Genomic DNA, 9,519 nt, shown 5'->3' with positions numbered 1-9,519 from the left:
TTTGTGGCTTTGGAGCCAGGCCACACAAAAGGGGCCAGGCCACGGAGAAAATGGGGCCAGGCCACAGAGAAAATGGGGCCAGGCCACAGAGAAAATGGGGCCAGGCCACGGAGAAAATGGGGCCAGGCCTCAGAATATTCGGGGCCAGGCCAGCGCAATGGTAATGTTAAGACATCCGTATTTGTTTAGTTATATTTTTGTTTATAAGTGATGTGGAAACTGGTAATGTTAAGACATGTACGGTACCGTACCGGTACTTGTACAATTGAACCGTATCGTATGTTACAACCAGGGAAAATGCTGTATTCGAACACTTACTCATTACAAATGTACCGACTCCATAATCAGCAATAGAATAGAAAATAATAGATAAAAACAAATGATAAAGTAACTGATTATAGAATCGGGAAAGCAAACAAAACCTCAAGTAAAGTTTGAAGCCTACATATTTCAGATGGAAAGGTATTGATAAAAGAAGTAGTACGTGTTCGCTCACCCAATGTATTACTTATGTGAGGGGGTATATTGCGAGCGATACATTATTGTAGTGTTTCTACTGGTCACCGTACATATACATTTATATTCCTCCCCGCATTCATTGTCTTTTTACTGTAGCGTGAACTGGTGCCTATATGTTAAAAAAAACTCAGTGAAATAAGTTATATTTATTGCTTGTTGCATACCTTTTTGTGATTGTTAATTTTTTTTAGCGAATATGTGTTGTTATTTAATTATTTTCATACAATACATGGTTAATAGATCATGGAATAATTCCACCAGTGACTCAAATGCTATTATTAAATGAAGTCCGTACTGATAAATTGTGTAGTTCTACCTGTATTGCATAGGCAATTGACAGGGGTTTACACGCTAAGATGTTTTAGATTTGTAATACAAATTGCAGGCACAACATATCGGTAGCTGGTATACGCTATCACAACCACTAGTATCCCAATACTCAACATGCAAAAAAGACTACTCTTCTCAGTTATACATTATCCCTAACAGAAAACAAGATCCATGCATACCAGTTGATAAACTGTTTCATTTATTGAAAAATATGCAAAAAAAAATTGCAAACACCAGATTGGCAGGATTCCAACATACTCTTTTTTAAAATAAGATTCATCTCCGAGGGAGTCCTTTTTGTTAGCATCTTAAGACTTTCCTATTACCGATAATTACTTCAATTATATTCAGCGTAATGAATATCAGGGATAAATGTTCAATCATAAGACTGTTTTTTCAATATAAGTCATCATAGATATATCGGAAAAGTAACAGTAGTACAAACGCATATTAGATAATCATAAGCAAGGAAATTGTAAGACTCTTTTGACTGGAACTGGTTTAGAGATTCAAGGGAAAATTCGCAAAATTCAATTTGGTATTTTTTCAAATTTGTTTTTAGCAACCACACTGGTAAGGTTGAGTATCTCCTACACAATATAAAACCAAAATTATATAGAGTCCGTATTGTTGTCATCATAGCAGACACCATGATATAATTTCTTCTCTCCAAGCTATAAAACAAAAAAATTATGCTAAAATTCTTGATGACTTGAGTGGTTTATTATTTTACAGTACTGGGAATCAAAATACCTATTTCACCAATAAATACTTTTTAATCCTGCACACCATTTTGAGAATACAGGTAAAACGTAAAATTAAATGGTAGTGATATTAGGGAGTGGGGTTTTATGGCACGGTTGTTAGCAAAAAAAAAGGGAAGAAATTTATCTAACAGAAGGAAGTATGTAGGTTTCATATAGAATTATTACATCATTTTTATCATTGTCAACTATTCAATCCAAATCTAACGAAGATTCAATAAAACATGGTGTTTATTCGACTAGACCAGGGGTTCTCAACCTTTTTTCTGCAAAATACCCCCCCAGGCACGAAACAATCAACGTGAACCCCCAGTAATGTGACACCGAACAAAGTTGTGATATATCGATTAACAATTTGTTGAAACAACAATTTATTGACCAGATAAAACTAAATTTAATTTCCCTGTTACTAATATTGCCCTAACTAATAAATTCTTGAAATCCCTTTCAAGTTTCAATAAGGATATCACTTTCTCCAGTGCTCGCAGCACGCTGTATTTTCTGTGAATTTCACATTGTTTACGTCACAATCACAACAACGCAAGATCAGGGAAAATCTATGTTTCAATTGGCATCCAGTTACAATCGGCACGCATTTTCCTCTGGTAGTAATAAAGGATATTAAAAACAGCAACACGCAAAAACTCGACTGCCATCCAAGTACCCCCTGAAATCTTTTCGCGAACCCCAGGTTGAGAACCCCTGGACTAAAGACTGCTTGGTCCATCCCTGATTTGTATACATCGCAGATCACTTCATTATCAAAAACTCATTAAGTTAGGAAACAAATGGAATGGGCCAATTTTTATATTCTATTCTGTTTTTACTTATTGTTGCATGTCCTGCTATAAAGCTCAGTACAAACAATACGTCAAACTCACATTGAGGTACGTAGAATCTGAATAAATCTTCGAGCAATCATAATACCACACTTGCCAATTCCACGTCATTCTATTGTTTTATGTACGCGATGTTTTGGAGAAGCAAAATCAATAACATGGAAACTGCGACAACTGTTTGCATGTCGTTACGACGTGAGCACCTGAGATTATGTTATTTGTTAAAGCCATACTGAACAATTTTTTATCATGTGATACAATTAATACATATTAGGCATTACATGTATTTCTTTACAATGCTTAGTGATTGAGGCAATATTTAAAAATGAAACCAATAGTGGCAAAAAATTCACATCTTACACTTTTATAAAAAAAAGAGTGCTTAATAGGGAACACCATTTGCAAAAAACATCTTGCGAGAACATCTCTTGACAATGAAATTTTTCCAAATACAGCATAAAAATAGCAAATAGTCAAGAAAAATTGTGAAAGAACTTGCAAATGTTATTTTAGGAAAACAAATGTACAAAATTCAGACTTGACTATTAGACACAATCTTGACTGGAACAAAAAAATATAACCATGGAGATTGTATTCAGGTCTCATCTGTACAGTTATTGTTACAATGATGTGATCAAGGCAAATAATACCAAATCTTACCATCATACTATTCCATCTATTTTAGTATTTAATCTTTGTAGTGGAATCTCGTTCGGAATATAGTTCTTCTCGGAAAAACTTTTTCGCTTGATTCCTGTTTTCATTATCAATTTAAACAATCCCTGAAAGCAGATCCAATTATGTATGTAGTAGTAATCATCACAAGAATATAATACAAATATGTTATGCATGCTTCAGTTGGATATAAAAATATAAGGAATATTAATAAGTATTTCTAGCTTTGTCACAACCGTAAAACATTGCAGAACAATCTCAAAAACAAATATATACTTAAATCTCCACTCAAACCATTTGAATGACTAACGAATATAAAAGTGTGAATCAAAGCTTCCCCCAAAACCAGTCTCAAATGAAAAATCCAGTGCGCCAGCTAATGTTATCTAATAAATAATATACATTGTAATATTAGGCTAAAATGTATAGTCTGATATGAGTATTACTTATAAATAGTTTGAGTAAGATAAGCTTGAAATATTTTTCCCAACCTGGTAAATGTAAACTACAAATTAGCTTTCATATTCATAATCTATGATCAAATTGATATGATACCAGCTTCTCACAGCCTAATTCTTGTATACATTCCTCAGTTATCGTATAGTATCTGTTTCACTGCGATCATTACTCATATCAGCATATATACTGAACAAAAAACATTAATTCCCCAAAAAGTGAAACAAATCTTATGGTACTATTGTTGTAAAGTAACTTAACCATCATTACAAACCTGTTATATGAAATAAAAACTATGACTATTCCACTTCCGACAACATTCAGACATTGCGTCCCCGAATCACCTCGCTGTATGAATCCACTTTTTAAACTGCACTTCCCGGCAACAAATTTCAAAGTATTTACTTTTCAGACAGTCAAACATGATTTCATACTATTATGGTTACCTGTAACTTGAAGATCTTTACTAACCTGTTGAAAACCATGAAAAAAAAAAATACAAAATCATCTCCATAACAGAAATCAAGCATGGCTCCATATACAGATATACCATGTTTCCCCAAGAATAAGACTGGGTCTCATTTCAATTTTCTTCCGAAAAATAACACTAGGGCTTATTTTCGGGGGATATCTTATATTTTTATTTATTAAAAAGTAGAGAATTACGAGATTTTCAAATATACAAACTATGAACCTATATATATTATAACCTATATATGAACCTCGGTTAAATGTGATTCAAGCGAATTCTTTTCACTAATAAGGTTTGCCTGTACCTTCAAGATCATCACTAACCTGTTAAACACACAAAAAATAAGACTAATCCACACCTCATAACAGAATTTGAGTGTGGCTCCATATTACTGAACTGCTCAAGTCTGTGGCTCCATTTTCTATCCTGTATTTCCAGGCAATAAATTCTCGGTAAAATGCGATTCAAGCATATTCTTTTCACTAATAAGGTTTGTCTGTACCTTCAAGATCATCACTAACCTGTTAAGCACACAAAAAATAAGACTAATCCACTTCTCAAAACGAATTTGAGTGTGGCTCCATATTACTGAACTGCTCTAGTCTGTGGCTCCATTTTCCTATAGTGGTGGTAGCATAAAAGTCATATTGGGGATGGCAGAATAGGGATGGCGAAATACGGTCGAAAGGTGGCAGATTAGGGATGGCGAAATAGGGACGAAAAGTCAAATTGGGGATGGCGAAATGCGGTCGAAGCGTGGCAGATTAGGGATGGCGAAATGCGGTCGAATGGTGGCAGATTAGGGATGGCAAAAGGCGGTCGAAGCGTGGTGGCAGATTAGGGATGGCAAAATGCGGTCGAAGCGTAGTGGCAGATTAGGGATGGCAAAATGCGGTCGAATTGTGGAGCAGACTAGGGATGGCGACGTTTGAGAAAGTGAAGGGCATGGTGTCAGTGTTACCGTACCGTACATCGGTACCGGTACCGTACGAACATTTTAAGGTTCTTAAGTTTAGCATGTAGCCTGAATGTACCTGCATATGCCAGGATACGGTAATACAGTAATAGGTACCGGTACCACCTACCGGTACGTACCGTAGTGAGTACGGTACCGGTACCGGTATGTGGCCCATTACATCATTAATCTGTTAATGCTAATCCAGTCCTTGGCGGCATGGGCAGCGTAGAGAATGGCAGTAGACAGAAAATAAGAGATTTAACATTCTTCTGGTTCAAATTAGGCTACTCTGGCAATTGTTTTGGTGGTAATTACAAGGACAGACCGGTACCGTACCAAGACTTGGACTTTTAATTAATATGGTAACGGTAGACTACCGGTACGGTACCGTATCATAGGACTACGGTACCGGTATGCCTTCGCGGTGGAATTATTGTGTGGCAAGATGTAGGCACGAACACGGTATGTCAAATTGGGACTGGTAACATTGCAGCATTGTGTGGAGCAAGCGATAAACTAAAAAGTGAAACTGCTAAAGCCATTTGACTGTTTGAGTGAACTCCGCAGACCTAAGCAAAAAGTTAATATGCATTCTAACCATTTGATATATTTAATTGCTGAATTGTCTCAAATTAGCAGTGGTGTGGCTCATCATGCTAAGCCTGTGAGCGGAATAAGCTTGGCATCGCACCTCTTATTACTTACACTATGTCAGTCTGTGTAGGTTCGCAGGGTAAATGTGGAGATTGTTAGGAATACGCTCGTCACCCCATGGTTATGTGCGAGAGGATTACTGGACTCCTCGTCGCAGTTGGGTGGTTCACATACCTAACTGCTGGTCGGTTACAGCTTCCTCCACCATCTGGTCCATTATCTCTCTCCTGGGATAGATATGTAGATCCTATCGTTAATCCGAGCGAGACACATGTCATGTCAATTAACTGTAGTAAAAGCCCCGAACTTCCAATTCCATTATAAAATTTGATCGTAAATGACATTAAGTCTATAATGACTACTTGAAACTCTGTCAAGTATTTTGATATAATTTCAGATATGAAGATTAAGTTTATCTAGTCTTTAGGGATATTGCTGCAATGACTGAAGTGAGTCTATTTGTGCCAGAAAGGGGATCAAGAACTTTATAGTTTGCACTTTCAACAAGAGAGCGATGCTCAAATATATGGACATGCAGCCTGAGCGAAGCAGTAGTCCAGCTTACCTTTGACGGTTCGCTAAACACTAGAAGCACCAATGTTCGCTGACCTCGTGACTCGCTGCGCACGATGAACCGCCACATGGTGGCAATTTTTGATGAGGTCATAGCACAAAATAAATGAATTCCATGCAGCTCTCAGAAATATTGGAAATACATGAAAGTAATAGCCTTCAGGCAAATCAATCTTAAACCATTGAAAATTTCAAAGCAATTCGTCCAGTAATCAACAAGAAAAGCGGTTTTTCAATATGTGTCAAAGAACAACAACATAATAACAAAACGATCCATAGGTCCACTACATGCCCACAAATGAATTGTGACATGGGACTTGATATAGTTTTATCTCCAAAACTATCTTTGTACTTCAAAACTGTGTTTTGAAGTTGATGACCGGCTCACATACTCTACTGTGTATTGGTTCAATCTGCAAATATTCTGAAACTTGAGAATGTTTATGAATTTGAAGTGCTGAAACTTACGTTTCAGTTCAGATTTGGTATCATTGCTGATCATTGCTTCGGACAACTCATTAAAAAGTAATAATAATCGTTCAGCAGACGGAGGTTCCTATTTTGTTATAGTTAACTTTACCCTGGTACAAAAATGTATTGAAGATACTTTCTAACACAATAGCTTCGTGTAGTATTTCACAAGTTCTTGGAATATGATTATGTTCAAATTTCATAAAGGAACCATTCTAATCTAGTAATATTTAATATTTATTCAGCATTTTAGCTTATAAGGCAAATGTTAAATGAGAAATTAGATACTTGTTATTTGTAAAGGGCATGTAAAACATTAAACTTTAGTGTATGTTTGCTAATCCATGTTAGTAAGAGTTGTCTATTTGCCATAATTGCTTCTATTAAAATAATTTTCCTATTTTTGTTAATGTAACTTGGATCAATCATAAAAATCACTCTCATTGTTAATCTTGTTTTATAGTTAATTTATTGCTACTGTTTTTTATGCAAACTGTTTTCCAATTGTTGCATCCAAGGTTATCCATCCAGCTAATCTAAACATTTTTATGACAGATCAACTTTTTCATAGATTTCACCTAATAGCACATAGGCAGCCCTATAGTTATCATTTTATTTACACAAACATTTGAAAGAGTGCAATCTCCTGGTCTGATCCTTTACTGCCACGAATATTTTATCATTTCGACTTGCTACTAGTATGCAATCTCACTTACTTTTGTGATTTCCATTTTCGTGTCTTGAAGACATTCTCATAAAATTCAGTTCCTAACCCTACCTAAGATCACTGAGATCACACAATCGCTGAGTTTGAATACCTTTATATGTTTAATAGGTGCTCCCGTGTGTGCATCCCGTCCCAGCATGTGCACCAAGATGGCACACAGCCTGAACATAGTATGTGTACCATGTTAGGGTTATCAGGTTGTACGCCATCTCAGTGCACATACTACAGAAGCGTCGTTAATGTCACTGACTTCAACTTGTGTACACAAATTCCAAATATTTATTTTTTTGCTTCAAATAACGTGCAACATACTAAATTGTATTTGTTTGAGATTCATTTTTCCAAGATACAGAATTATGTTTTAATTTGCTTTCAGTATTTTTTACCAATTATTAAACACTATTTATGGGGACTGTAGCATTTGTGTACACGATATTATATACTTTGTCTAGTCCTTGTTTGTTTTGAAGTCAATCAATAAGATCTGATTTCATTCATGAATCATAACCACTTTGTACTAATGCATTGTCTGCAATCCTAAAATAACAATTTCTCTGCTACTACTCCATACTGTGTTATTTTGTTCTTGTTATAAGATAAACTTGTTAGTTATGTGGGTGGGTGCATATGCTGTTATATATATTCTATAATGAAGTTCCTGATTACTTTCTGTAGCAAAAGTTTTCAGTGTGTAATCTTGAAATCTTGCAGTGAAATATGTCTTCCCCCAGATAATGTCCTAGCATTTACTAAGTCCTTTGGTTAAGTTCATGTTTTAATATGCCAAACTATGCATGGAAACACAATGTAATTGTGTGACAACATTTCGAATCAATATGATATACTGGTGTTATATGCTTTCATTATTATAAAATATTGTAAATTAATTTCTCAATAATGTAATAATTTTTTATTGGTTGGATATCCCAATTTTTGTGTTCACATTTTGAACCTTACTGTAAATGATGTAGGATTTCCCATTTTGCATTTATACCCGATATCTTTATAGCATCATGTCATCTCAAATTATGTGCTTCATGTTATCTCAAATGTCATCTCTTTATTTCCGTTTACAACTTCTTTCTTGCGCGCATGTATGAATAAACATGCATGGTTCACTAACATTTGCATGTTTTCTCATGAATGTTTTGCTTGTAATTTTCTTAAAGCAGAATGAAAAACTATTGTAATTTATAATTTAACATTGGTGTTCTTTCTTCTATTTTTATTAATTCCCTGTAATCAGGGAAATGCTGATGCTGACACTATTGCTGATACTAAGCACTCCAATTAGCATTTAACCCTCACTCTCTATGCCTTCCAATGTCATATATTTCTTGTTGCTTGTGAACACTATTTTTTCAAAATATTCGAAATTTCGAAATATTCAATTCATCACTTTCATTAGGTGCTGTATATATGATTCATTCTGGCCATTTGAAGGAATATACGCTCACTCTCATGTCAGTGCGCTTTCGTTTCTATAATATAAAGCTTTCAAAATCATATCATATTACATGAGCCAACTTTAATGTTGCTCAATTTTGAAATGATTGATGATGATGATTTTTTTAAACCTACTTAGTTACAACAACTAGACCATTATAGTTACTTTTTAATGCCTTATACCTTACTTTGAGTCATTCACCATTTACATATCTTAAGTAACCAATGCCATTACCTCAAATTTGAAAATACCATAAAACCTACGATCTCTGGTCGTTCTTAGAGCATCGATTCACGGGCTTGTCAAACTCTCTGGTCATTTAGTTCAGGGACATTTAATTCATCCCTACATATATACCGTTCAATATGTTTTCAATGTTAGTCTAGTCTTGGAAAGTTTTGAGATTGTTTTTATCGTGGAAAACTGAATAAAATGAAATAAAGAGGCCTCCTAATTCACTGTTTTTATCGTGGAAAACTGAAAATGAAATGGAGAGTTTATAACGCCTCTTCAATCACGTAGTCGTTAGAGGGTTGTGATTAGAGTGGTAGTGACCTCAACGTGGCAGAAAGCCAATCTAAAAATGCAATTCTTATACAGTGAAATCCCGTTTCAAAGCTCTTTTGAAACCACG

At 35.2% G+C, this 9,519-nt stretch overlaps 1 long non-coding RNA gene across 1 annotated transcript; it reads right to left on the bottom strand.

Annotated features, from left to right (window-relative positions):
* Positions 1 to 24: 24 nt before the first annotated feature.
* On the bottom strand, positions 25 to 4,559 carry LOC144425264 (uncharacterized). The gene is made up of 5 exons (XR_013477414.1): positions 4,414 to 4,559; positions 3,858 to 4,054; positions 3,113 to 3,234; positions 2,495 to 2,655; positions 25 to 1,523 (listed from the first exon to the last, which is right to left on the bottom strand). It is a non-coding gene; the product is annotated as an uncharacterized LOC144425264 (long non-coding RNA).
* Between the last annotated feature and the right edge of the window lie 4,960 nt (positions 4,560 to 9,519).

The sequence above is a fragment of the Styela clava genome, chromosome 7, assembly GCF_964204865.1.
Source record: "Styela clava chromosome 7, kaStyClav1.hap1.2, whole genome shotgun sequence".
Classification (NCBI taxonomy): domain Eukaryota; kingdom Metazoa; phylum Chordata; class Ascidiacea; order Stolidobranchia; family Styelidae; genus Styela; species Styela clava.
Note: the sequence above shows the minus strand (reverse complement) of the source record. Positions and strands in the feature narration are given on the sequence as shown.